A 13,584-nucleotide genomic window follows, 5' to 3' on the forward strand; every position below is an offset into this window, starting at 1 on the left:
CAGTCACCCCTCTAGCTGGGTGCCCCATGCCAGTGGTGAGAGTACAGGTGCATGAGCACTGTTACCCCTACAGTGCCTAAGTCCTTTCTTAGACATTGTAAGTGCAGTTCTGCCATTAAGAGTTTATGGCGCTGGGAGCTTGTCATTACGAACTCCACAGCACCATAATGGATACACTGAAAACTGGGTAGTTGGGTATCAAACTTCTTAGCACATTAAACCCACACTGATGCCAGTGTGAGATTTAATGAAAAAGGCACCCAGAGGGCATCTTAGAGCTGCCCCCTGAAAAACGACCAGCCTCTGTTGTGTTCCCTGAATGGTACATCAGCCTGCCACCAAAAGACATGTTTCTGGACCCCTAGGATGGGACCATTCCCTCCCTGAGCCCAGAAACAAAGCCTTTCCTGGGCTGAGGTGTTCACACCTCCCCCAGGCCAGGAAGCGCCATCTGGCAGGGGAGCTTCCAAGGCCTGGCAACCTTTGTAATGCGACCCCCTCTCCTCTGCTAACAAGAGCAGGCCCCCTTCCTGTCCCCCCTCCTTTTCAGCGGGAAGACATGCGGGGAAAAACTAGCCAGCCCAGCAGGTGTGCCCACTGCCAACTTCAGCCCTCAGGTGGGGGAAGCGAGGTGAAGCCCACTCTTCAGCGCCTACCATGTTGCAGATGGCAGGAACTCCCCAATCAGGATTAGGGTTTGTGCTCCCTCCCCCACGTGGGGTGAGCACACCAAGGGTGTAGTCCCCCACCCCCAAACGCCAGTAGCCCATTGGCTACTGACCTCGAGACCCCTACAACGCCCCCTAATTACAGTATTTAGGGGGCAGCCCTGAACCAAGAAGGCAGATTCCCACAACCTAAGAACAAAAAGGACAAAATAATACGCACAGAGAGGAGACTGCAGAGAACAACTGACTTGGCACCAGCCCTACCGGCCCGTCTGCAGCATCCGGAGATCCAGCGCCAAAACTAGTCTTGTCCTGCAGCCAGCGACCTCTAGAACCCCTGGTAGGACTGACTGCCTTCAACAAAGACGGGAACTCCTGTGAACAGACCTGTTCAAAAGAAACTCCGAAAACACTCTGAGCCTGCTGAGGACAAAGAAACCCAATGCCTGGAACTGCAACTGCACCTGTCGCCTACGGCTCGATTTTGAGTGGCCCATCGGTCCCAGCGAGGTCCCCCAGCACTCCAGAGTACGAGTCCACCGTGGGTTGACCCCTCCAGGACTCCCCGACGGCGCCTGCAGCCTCTGCATCGAGTTCCAACCAACCCCCCCCCCCCCCCCAAACTGTGAGTGGCCTGGTAAGTTGAAATCCGACCTCAATAGACACCCCAGCGTGCAGCCGCCCTGCGCCCTGGAGAAAAGAACCCGAGGTGCACCTACATCCCGAGCCCTCCAACTTACCTGCCCAGCTGTTGGTTCCTCACGGAAGTCATCCTGAACTGAGCCTGCGGCAAAAAAAAAAAAAAATCCCCATTGAAAACAGGACACCCGATGCCTGAACACTGGACCCGGCCGCCCCAGCGCCGCTGACGATGATCCTTTTGTGCAGGCTTATTTCCCCATTTGCCCTGAGCTAAAGTCCAGGAGCTTTGCTCCCACAGCCAAGTGGCCTGCTCGTCAGCAGCCACCAACCGGAGGCCCCCTATCCCCCACTGGATAACATTGAGCCTCAAAACTCTGCACCCAGCTGCCCTAGTGCTGCTAAGGGTGTAACAAGAGTGTATCACTGACCCTGGGCGACCCCTGAGTCTACCCCCAGAACCTTAACTCCCACTACCAAATACTTACTTCAAAACCGATAACCATATTTTCCTTCAAAGGATAACATTGACTGTTTTTCTTGGAAATTCTTTAAAATTGTACCAATTAACAAAAACTATTTTACTTACCTGTTTGCAGGAGATGCCCCAGGGTAGTATGCAGGTATACTACACTATGTAAGAAAAGTAATCTCAAAAGTAACTTACCTTTAAACACTATTTTTCTCCATAGGATAACTGTTTTTCTATGAAAAGTTTTAAAGTGTGAAGTTTGAAAACCTAAAGAAATTGTTTAAAATTACACTGTTTAACAAAAACGATTTTACTTACCTGTTTGCAGGAAATGTCCCAGAGTAGTATCCAGGCATACTACTCAGAGTAAGAAAAGTAATCCAAAAAGTAACTTACCTGGTATTTTACTGGAAATCCCATTCATGTCTGTGTACTGTATTTACAAATCATTGCATTTCTCTGAAACAAATCTGTAAGTCAAACCAAAGTACATTTACTATTACAATCCAAACTGTTTACAAACTGCATTACTACTGTAAAGTAATTATTACATACCTGTGCCAGACTTGCTTGGTTCTAGAAAATAAAATAACTAAAAGAATATTTTTATACAAAAACAATTGGCCTGAAGTTCAGTCTTTTAGTGTGTGAATTCATTTGCTGACTGAGTCTGTACAACAAATGCTTAACACTGTCCTCTGATACTGCCTTACTGCTCAACCACTCTACCACAAATAGAGAGTAAGGTTCTATCTAACAGTACATCTGCCTACCTTTAAGGTTCCATTGGACTCTGCACACTATACCTCACTTTGGTATAGTATATACAGAGCCAGCTTCCTACAATTATCATATTGAAACTGGTTACACTGATTTTCCATTATGAATATTTTTGGGAAATACTAGCATGCATCAACACTTTACTAAATGATGCTGCAAGGATTTGGTACCTGAACTTTTATAGTAGTTTAACACAATGTTTTTTTCCTGCTTTCATCTTTTTTATGAACATTTTATTTTGAAAGACAGGAATCATTCTTGCTTTCAAGCTTCTGCATATATTTGAATCAAATCACAGAGCATTCTGGAAGCATTATACATAACCTTATATTGCCAAACTTTGAAAACGTGTGTACACATTTTTATACTGGAACCACTGTCAGTTGTGCAGTCAGGGCTTACAAAATGTACTTTGATTGCTCACCGTAATAATAAAGGCTTTCAATTACTGAACCATAATTACAAGTTTGAACAGCATTAGCATATTGCCGGAGGAAATATTACCTTAACCGCAGACAGTGCCCTTCCCTGATCCATAATGTGGTGCTGCAAACTGACAGCCAAACGGTTTGTGCTGCCGGTGTTTGGGCCTTGTCCCAAGAACAAAATACACATGAAAACGTATTGCCCTTGACCCCAAACAATATGTCCTGGGTGTCTGGCTATACGAATTCCACAACCCTGTTGGGGGCCCAATGGCTAGTGAAACAGTGGACATGAGTGTAGGAGAGTGGGGTCTGCAATCCCATGGCCACCCCAGATTTTTGCTTTTTGCTTTACTGGTTTACGACTTTCCCTGGCTGTGGGCCTGCTAATCAGACCCACAGCCTAGCTGTTCTCTCTCTAAATTACAACCATGTACCCTAGGTGCATTTACCAATTGGTACTGGGCCGCCTTATCAGTCCCTGTACAGTATACCTTAGGTATCCAGGGCATAGGTGTACCCAGGGGCTGCAGCATGTATTATGCCACCCCTGGCTGGCCACCCAAATCTGACACAACTGGCTGCACGACAGCTTGGGCAAGGTGGTGTAATCACCCTTTGCTTTAGATATAGTATTCCTATATCTAACCCTAAAATGGACACATATATTCCTATCAGTCACTCCTATGGCAGGCCTTATCAATCCTGAAGGCAGAGTGCTTGGAATTATGTGAGATGGTGCTCTGGCATGAGCTGAGCCCGTTTGCAGCTTGCGGAACCAAGTCCTTATAGCTGTTCCATGATAACGCTATACCATATACTCTTAAGTGCATTATAATCCTCGCGGTTAAATGCTAACTTTGGCATAGCATTATCAAAACATGTTGAGTAAGGTGTCATACGAATTGGAATACTATTCCCTGGCGACGGGGTTAGCATTCCACCCTTCTAGAGGGACACGACATGTATGTAACTGTAAACCCCGGTTAAAGTTAACTCGAGCCTCAGCATCACAAAATGGATGCTGCCACCACAGACACAAGTCTGACCTCCTGCTGCTGGGAGTCCTTCCAGCAAGGGAGACTCGGACAAAGGGTTTCCTGCCTTGGGAGGTGCTAGCACCACCCCAGACAGGATTTTGTGTATTAGGTAGGCCAAGGCTGAAAGGAATGAGACATGCCTGGGGCACACAAGGTGCCCTGTGCATACACCGGTTTCAACCAGTTGCTGGGGCACTCCAGCCCCAGCTCTGGCGGAAACTGGACAAAGGATAGGGGGTGTAACCACCCCCCTTCCTGGTCCCACCCAGGGGAGGGACCTAGTCGTAGTGCAGCCCCCTTTAGCTGAATAAAGGTAGGAGCTGGTCCCATTCCAAATTAGATTACTCTTGACAACTTCCACGAAGAACTCTTGACCTTCGACCTCCTGAACATCAGAAGACTGAAGAATCTCCCCTATGGTCAGGGAGTGACCATCCTGCTTCGCAGGCACCATCAAGCTCCTGTGCGGTTTGCTGCAAAGTCCTTCCATCCCGGAATCCGACGACCCAGCTTGACAAAACCCGGACCTCCAGACCTCTCTGACCTCTACCCACATCCACAGCACAGCTGGGACCCGTGGGTGCGACGAGCAACGTGGAAACTGCCATCTTGAAGAAACCTGCACAGCGCTTCCAGCACGACCCCTGAGGGTTCCTCGAGTGAGTGCATTGGGGACTGAGAAGCCCCACACCGACGCAGCTCCTGCACCGAAGACCAGCCCCCCAGCCTCCCCGTGATCTGCATGGGGCCCTTTTGCCTGGTTGCTGCCCTTCCTGTTATCTGGTCACTTGCCGGCTGGCTAGTGACCTCTGAGACGACGACCCGAAGATTTCGACCCTGCTAGTCTGGTCCCCCAGACTGGCCCTTGCTTCCTTGTAAAAGAGAAGCACCCCGAATCCTCCTGGTCCACACCAGACGCCATCTTTGTTCCACCGCGTGGCTTGCATTAGCCAAGGCCTGTTGTCCAGATCGACGATCCAACACCGCCAACAGCAGCAGACTACGTGGGACAGCTCGTGCCTCCAGCCTGGTCGTGAAGAACAGCTCCTGGTCCACGCAGCTACAGAGAGAAGAGACCCTCCCTTCACCTGAACGCGGCGACAGCATCTGGTTCCCTCCTGGTTCCAGCACCGTCACTGGCTAGTGACCAAGACTCTGTCCCCTTCCTTTTCAGGACTTCCTTCTTCCTAGTTCCATCCTTGGAACCACCGGACTCCTCCATCTGGCTGCCTGCCAGCAACTTCTTGTTTCAGGCATCACCGGGATCAACACAGCAAACCCGACGCTACTTCAGCCTTATGCACCCGCAGCCTGTGGGTACTAAAGCTTCTAGGTGCTGAAGTCTGAGTCCACTATTCTAGTGTCCAGGTCCACTGTTGTTTTCCCTCCATCCAGCCGGGTTCGTCCGGAATCCGTAACTTTGTAAACTGTAGCATCCATAGACGTTGGTACGCATCCCGCGTGAGAGTTCCCACTCTGCACGTGAGTCCCGTGGGCCTCCTGCTCCTTACTTACCTAGTTTGTAGCGTAGTCCCACCGATCCTCCTGCCTCTGGATCTCCTTACAGTATTTTCCTTCCTCGCATTCCATTGTTTTGAGTATATGGTTTGTCGTGCCCCTAAGGCACTTGTATAGATATTGTGCGATCTCGTATTTCTTTTGTAGTATTGTCATGTGCTTAGCCCTCTGACCTCATAAAGAGTTCAGAGGTGTTGTTGTTAATAAATATATCGTTTATTTTCATAACAACCTGTGTGGTGTCCTTTCATCTGGTATTCAAGGGGTTATATTGTGGTAAAACAGCTGGCTTCACATGCCAAAAGAGTTTAGCCTAAAGACTGCTTTTGTCCAAGCTACTAGGATAGCTGGTCTATCAGGTTGACTTACAACCAATCACCATAAGGGGTTGTTTGGACTGATACAAGGTGATCACTAGAATTAGTGAGCATCATATATCTGGCCAACTTCTCACAATGAGTAGCAAAAATAGTTGCAAAGAGGCTACTTCTAAAGCTTCTGCAGAGAAAGATTTGGTTACTTGGGTCAACAGGGCAAGCAAGTAAACTCCCAAGAAGTTAAAACTGATGCACCCAGAAAGCTTAGGGACGTGTTTTGAATGCAGGAATGAGGGTGTCCACTTGATTGACATTGCATGGTCATGCATCAAGATTCAGCAGTATTGTTGCAAGTTTGGGAACTCAATGCCATGGCTTATCTGTGTATCCCAAAAGATCAGTTATGTTGGCTGCTTTATTAATGAGAAATCTCCTCTGCATCAAAAATAATTGGCAATTTGTGGAATTGCCTTTTTTGGTAACCAAATAGCCCTAAACTAGTCCAAAGGAACAAATATGAGGGTGGAGTGTCTACCGGGTGTGTATAAATTCAGTGTAAGGACTCATACTTTGACATTAGCCTCTAGTAGCAAAACCAGAGACATGTGGTCAGCACTTCAATCACCTCTACAGACTGCTACTGATTTGTTTAAGCAGATGAAGAGGTTATCAATCAATCATAATACTTGTATAGCGCGCTACTCACCCGGGAGGGTCTCAAGTCGCTTGGGGGAAGGGGACCGCTACTGCTCGAACAGCCAGGTCTTGAGTTGTCTCCTGAAGGCGAGATGGTCCTGGGTCAGCCGAAGGTGGATGGGGAGGGAGTTCCATGTCTTGGCCGCCAGGTAGGAGAAGGATCTGCCTCCGGCGGTGGATCTTCGGATGTGTAGTACGGGGGCGAGGCTAGTAGATCGTAGCTGGCGGGTGGGCGTGTAGAAGGTCAGGCGGTCGTTGAGGTTCTTGGGGCCCAGGTCGTGGAGAGACTTGTGTGCGTGGGTGATCCTCTTGTTGACGGGGAGCCAGTGCAGGTCCCTCAGGTGGCCGGAGATGTGGCTGCGTCGGGGGATGTCAAGGATGAGTCGGGCGGAGGCGTTCTGGATGCGTTGGAGTCTTTTTTGTAGCTTGGCTGTGGTTCCGGCGTAGAGGGTGTTTCCGTAGTCCAGTCGGCTGGTGACGAGTGCCTGGGTGACCGTCTTCCTGGTTTCGGTCGGGATCCATCGGAAGATCTTGCGGAGCATGCGTAGGGTATGAAAGCATGATGAGGAGACGGCGTTGACTTGTCTGGTCATCGAGAGGGAGGAGTCCAGGATGAAGCCCAGGTTGCGTGCGTGGTCTGTTGGCTTGGGAGTGGTGCCGAGGGCGGGGGGGCCACCAGGAGTCGTCCCAGGCAGAGGACCTCCGTCTTGTCCGAGTTCAGTTTCAGGCGGCTGTTCTTCATCCACTCGGCGACGTCTTTCATCCCTTCGTGTAGGCTGGTTCTGGCGGTGTCGGGGTCTCTGGTGAGGGAGAGGATCAGCTGGGTGTCGGCATAGGAGATGATGTTGAGGTTGTGTTGGCGTGCGATGGCTGCAAGAGGTCTCATGTAGACGTTGAAGAGGGTGGGGCTGAGTGATGATCCTTGTGGTACGCCGCAGATGACTTCGGTGGCCTCGGATCGAAACGGGGGGAGGCGGACTCTCTGTGTTCTTCCGGCGAGGAACGAGATGATTCACTCCAGTGCCTTCTCTTGGATGCCGATGTTGCTGAGGCGTTGAACTAGGGTGCGGTGGCAGACAGTGTCGAACGCTGCAGAGAGGTCCAGGAGGATGAGTGCCGCTGTTTCCCCGTTGTCGAGCAGGGCTCGGATGTTGTCGGTGGCTGCGATGAGGGCGATCTCGGTGCTGTGGTTGGCTCTGAAACCGGACTGCGAGGGGTCGAGGGATCCGTTCGTCTCGAGGAAGGCGGCCAGCTGTCTGTTGACGATCTTCTCGATGACTTTAGCAGGAAAAGGGAGGAGCGAGATGGGGCGGAAGTTCTTGAGGTCGATGGGGTCCGCTGTTGGTTTCTTCAGTAGGGCGCTGAGCTCGGCATGCTTCCAGCTCTCCGGGAAGGTGGCGGTGTTGAAGGAGGTGTTGATGATGTTCCGGAGTTGGGGTGCGATGGTGGAGTCGGCCTTGTTGAAGACGTGGTGGGGGCAGGGGTCGGTCAGAGATCCGGAGTGGATGGTGTTCATCGTGCGGGCTGTGTCTTCGGTGGTCACCGTGGTCCAGGTGCAGTGAGAGGCGTTGGTTCGACGGTTGGGTGCGTGGATGGTGCGCCGAAGCTGTTGTGGATGTCGGCGATCTTGCGGTGGAAGAACGAGGCGAGCGAGTCGCAGAGATCTTGTGAAGGAGTGATGTCGTTGGTGCTGGGGTTGGAGAACTCCTTGACGATGCTGAAGAGTTCCTTGCTGTTGTGGGCGTTGTTGTCCAGTCGTTCCTTCAGTGATTTCTTCTTGGTGGTGCGGATAAGCTGGTGGTGCTTGCGGGTGGCGTGTTTGAGGGCGGTCATGTTGTCTGTGGTCTGGTCGAGGAGCCAGGCTTTCTCGAGGGTGCGGCAGGTATTCTTGGAGTCCTTTAGTTCGTCGGTGAACCAGGAGGCCTTCTTGCTTCTGGGTCTGCTGGGGGGGTTCTTCAGTGGTGCGAGGTTGTCTGCGCAGGCGGTCAGCCACTGTGTGAAGTTGCGGTCTGCTTCGTTGGGGTCCGCTTCGTTGGGGTCCGTTGTGCCGGCGGGTGGGTTCTGGCTGAGGGAGGTGGTGAGCTGGTCGGCGGTGATCTTGCTCCAGGTTATGATGTATCTTTTTACTTGGATGCCGCTAAATGCATGAAAGGAAGTAAGTGTTGTATAGCGGTTGCAAAATGTGGAGAAAATTGTATTGTTTAATTTGTCTGTACGTTGTACATCTGTTTTGTACACTATATTTATATGGTATGGTTTTTACTCGAAGGTCTTTACATTTGACCTCATTCAAAACATCACCATGTGTAGTATACAGTCCTTTGTTGTTTGGTGTCAGTTTGCCTTTTTTTTCTTTCACATCTGATAGAGACTACTAGCCGCAGATTCCTTAACGTAGAATTATCCCCAGACGTGGGACTGGATCCGAAAAACTGCCACAGCATCCCTGCGCGCCGGGGAAACAGCACCACGTGACTCCACCCTGACGTCGTCCGCGTCCATGACGTCAGCAAGGACACAAGCCCCACCCCGGCGCACCTATGTCAGTTTTTCTCTTTTCTGGGTGAAACGCAGATCTGGATTGTGTCCTGGCCTGTTTTCAGGCATTCTTTTATTTTTCACGCTTTGGAGTTGTGGAACAGTGTGCGAATGCCTTTGGGCTTCAAGACGTGCACCTCTTGTGTACGTCCCATGTCGGCGACAGACCCTCACCCGATTTGCATGTGGTGCCTGGGCGAGCACCACGACTCGACGGATTGCGACGCCTGTCAGCACCTTAAGCCTAAGTCGCGGCGGGAGCGCCGGAAGACGTTGTTGTCGGCCCGCTTGTCCAGGTCGGTGTCGTCCCAGTGTCCGTCCCCTACCTCTGAGGCCAGGAACCACCGGTTCCGTCTGCGACATTGTCCCTCACCACGGCCCTTAGGGCGTTGTTCGTCAACTGGTAGGTCCTTCAGTTTGTCTCTGAGGCCCTGTCCTCCTTCAGCGGTGGGCACCGGTACTCCTCAGGACGTGTGCCCCCGCCTGTCGCCTTCCTACCCGCCGTTCCGTGGTGTTGGGGCGACTAGGGCCCAAATGATTGCATTCGCTGCGGCTCTGCAGGCTTATTTGGCCCCTCCTCCTGAGACATCAGCGGATCCCTTGCCTCGCGTGGGGACTTCCACAGAGTCGCCGAAGGTTTCAGCTTCAGGTTGTAGGAGGGTGGTGTTGTCGAGGTGTAGTCCTTCGGTGCTCTCCTCGACACAAATCCCTACGGGGCTCCCTCTGGTGTCCCAGGAGATATCCAGGACTCCGGGCTTGGCCCGAATCCCCCTCGTTCCCCTGAGCAGGTGGCTGCCTTGCTAGAGGCCGCTTCCTCCCCGGCTGTGGTGGAGGCTGGGACCTGGGGTGCTTTCCCGAGTCCATCTCGGTCCTCGACGAGGGCGGCTCCCCTAGTTTCCTTTTAACCGGCATCTTCCAGGGAGAGCTCCTTGCTTTCCCCACGGCCTAAATTCTCGAACCCTTCTTTGCGCGGCTGACTTCCACCGACCTCCTCCCCCTCTGGGGCCCCTCAGGTTCCCCACTCATCTGTGGATTCCCCACTATTCCGGGGCTGGCGCCTCCCACCTGGACTTGGGGACAGACTGCTTAGTCTGCAGCCGTCGCCCACGGAGGATTTACTTTCTCCTCCGCAACGCCCTACTGAGGCTAATGTTGCCTTTGTTCGGGCTATTTCCACAGCCGCTAGCATTCTGCGGTGGGTGAACCTGTCGCTCCATTTCCTACAGATAACCTTTTGTAAGTTCTCTACAAGGGCTCTGGTGGACGGGAGCGGTTCCTTCCTTTTGAACGTCGCTCCATAATTCCCTTCTGGGGGCGCCCTGCCACGGTTGATCGGGTGCCTCCGCCGCTCCTGCATCGCCATCCGGCTCCGCACGACCCTGTCTGTCTTTCCTTTGACTCAAGGTTCTCTTCTACGGATGTTTTTTCTGTCCTTGTCTGAGGTGGTGGTCCCTCCGTCTCGAGAGGCCAGGTGGCTGTGCTCAACACTCTGTGCGTTGGCTAGGGTTTCTTCCAGCTTGTGGGACTCTGTGGAGTCCCTTCTTTCTCATGTCTCCCATGAGTGTGCCCGTGCTGATTTGCAGCACCATGTGTTGGATGGTAGGGAGTTGGCCACGTTTATTCTTCGTGCTGCTTTGGATGTTGCCGATGCTCTTGGCAGTGCTAGAGCCACTTCTCCATCGCCATGCTTGGCTGCGGGATGCTGTTTTTGCCGAAAATATTAGGGAGCATCTGGTTGACCTGCCCTTTGACGGGGTCCTTCTGTTTAACACTCATGCGGACTCCGCCATTCAGCGTCTTCTTGCGGGGCTCCATCCTCCTCCTCCGTAGGTTGGTTTGTTGATCCTCTTGGTGGGAGGTGTTATCCCACTTGCTTCTAGAATCTGGTGTTCGGAGTGACAGTTACACTTTCTATGTGGTTTGCTCTGCCCTCGGGGTCCCTTGGCTGGCCCTTCTCCTTAGTTGGCTGCTGATTCAGCCCCTTTTTTGTCAAGTGTACTTTTTGGCTGATTATTAAGCCTTCTGTGGTTTCTGCTGCAGGTTTTGTTCTCTGATGCGGGATTTTCTTCCCTTAGCGTGGTTCCCATAATTTCTTCTGGACGTGTGGTACCCTAAGTGGGGTACTTGTAGCTTTTGTATAGCTATATTTTACGCTGGGAGAGTGTGGACTCCCCTTTGTGGGTTCCTCGCCTTTCCTGGTGTTGCTGTATTCCGCTGGTGCGGCTTCTTGGTCTTGCCTGGGCTTGCCATCTAAGGCGTTGTACTGCAGTAATTTTGCCCTTTGTCCGCAGTTAGGCTTGGTCCCCTGTCTCGTGTTCCAGAAGGGATCATTTCCTGTGTTGACGGCTTGGCCCGTCCTACTTGTTTCTCCTCTTATGTTCTGGCTGGTCGCACTTCTGCTTGGATCGGTTCTGTCCGGAGCGGTCTCCTTCCAGGGGTTGTTTGGGATTTTTTCTGGCCTTGCCTTTGTTTTGAGCCTGGCGTAGTCTGGGCGTTCAGTTTGGTGGCGTTTGTGAGCGGTAACTTTGCCGGCCTGCTCTTCTGGCCTGCAGCCGGGGGCCTTGGCGTGGGCCCTGGCGCTCCTGCTTCTTGTTCTGCTGGAGCCTTGTGAGACTACGTCTTTCTTTTCGCGACTGCCCTTATTGACTGAGGTGCCGTTCTGTCTGGTCTGTCTACTTCAGGCTGTGATAGGTTTGACTGCCCTCTTCACTGTATGTGTTTTCTGGTGGAGGCCTTTGTCTTCATATCTTCTCCTTGGGAGTCTTGGACTAGTTCATCTTCCTCAGTACTCCACTGTGCTTCCCCAGTACTCCTCTGGTGCTTCTGGCTGGGGTCTCTGGTACCTTGACTCGGCTTGTGGTGCACTTGAACCCCCCCTCCCCTTGTCTTGTCCATGCTTCCTCCTGTTTGGTGGGGGCTCTCTTGTCTTCATAATGCATCCCCTGTGGGCTCGATGTTCCTCCAAGATGGCGCCGTCTCTTCTGCTTGGGAAAACTGGGCTATTCTCCCTGTCCCTGTGACTCACCCCCTATTGGGGCCCTCTGTTAGTTCAGGCTAGGGAGGTCCTCTAGAAGACCCTCCTTCCCCTTGGGTATGGCTAGGGTATCTATTCTACGTTAAGGCATCTGCGGCTAGTAGTCTATCAGATGTACGAGTTACTTACCTTCGGTAACGGTGTATCTGGTAGAGACGATTCTAGCCGCAGATTCCTTCACGGCCCACCCTTCCTCCCCGTTCTGTGAGGACCCTTCTTTGGTCTTCTGCACTCGCCTGCCTGCGGGTGGTTGTCTCCTGCGAGTGCCTTTTGTTACTCCCTCCCTAGGGGGATGCTCGTCTTGTTGTTTGCTCCATTCCTTCCTTTTTGGTGACTGGTTGGTTTCATGGGTACTTCTGCACCCCTGCACCCTGGGCTCCAGTGTGGTGTTTGCTCGTGTCCTTCCTTTCGTTGCTTGCATTTCTGACTCCTTTGCCGTCCTTGGGGTTGAGATCCCTTGGCCGGGTCCCGGCCCTTAGCTCTTTTAGGAGATGTCGCTCCCTGCTGGTTGCCTTGGTGCCCTTCTCTGTTCTGGGTGGCGGTTGCAGACTTCTTTGTCTGCTGTGCAATTTTTCATATGCTTTCTGCCCCGGGGAGGCTGTTTTAATTGTGTGCAGGCTTGCTTTGCAGTAGCTGTGCACTGTTCTTTCGTTCCAGGACTTTTGGTGCATTGTACCTGGCACTATTCTGGATGGTGCTGTTGCTCACCATTCATGTATTCCCTTTCTGTGTAGCTTATTTTTTCGCACACAGTTTCCATATTCTCACAGTTTTTGTTTGTAATAGCTCCGCGTTGTGGCGCGGTAAAGTTCTCCGAAGAACAGTGACGTAGGCGCGCCGGGGTGGGACGTATGTATCCTTGCTGACGTCATGGACGCGGACGACGACAGGGCGGAGTCACGTGGTGCCGGCGCGCAGGAATGCTGTGGCAAAAAGTTTCCCGGATCAAGTCTCACGCCTGTAGATAAGTCTACGTTAAGGAATCTGCAGCTAGAATAGTCTTTACCAGATACACTGTTACCAAAGGTAAGTAACTCGTACATTTGCACCTTCAGTAAATTGCTGCACATCTACAGTGAGCTAGGATTGTAAGAGAAGCATTTTGGGATTCTGTCTTGTGCAGCAGTCAGTGGTCTGTTAGAACTAATTTGCAGCATTGTGGGACGATGGAGACCGGCATGTTTGAAGTACAGGAATGCACCTTTAGAGACAAGCCAACCTGTTTATTGTAGCTAATATCTTGAGACCGCATCTTTCAGGGGTATATTAGGTCCCCTTAAACCGCTATATTTTTCTTTTCCTTGTTCACTTCGCATGTGGCTACAATAGCGCTAGTCTTCATTCTTCAGCAAAAAAAAAGTCACATTTAGGTGATTGAAGACCAGGAGTACAAGCCTAGAAACACTTTGCTCGACATTTGCTTTTAAGAAGTAAACAGTAATATATTTATTTTGCTT

The 13,584-nt window shown here is 51.6% G+C and overlaps 1 protein-coding gene across 5 annotated transcripts in view; it reads left to right on the forward strand.

The window, feature by feature from the left end:
- KANSL1 (KAT8 regulatory NSL complex subunit 1) overlaps positions 1-13,584 on the forward strand; it is a 1,096,983-nt gene that overhangs the window by 970,469 nt on the left and 112,930 nt on the right. The window lies entirely within an intron of this gene.

The sequence above is a fragment of the Lissotriton helveticus genome, chromosome 5_1, assembly GCF_964261635.1.
Source record: "Lissotriton helveticus chromosome 5_1, aLisHel1.1, whole genome shotgun sequence".
Taxonomy (NCBI): Eukaryota; Metazoa; Chordata; class Amphibia; order Caudata; family Salamandridae; genus Lissotriton; species Lissotriton helveticus.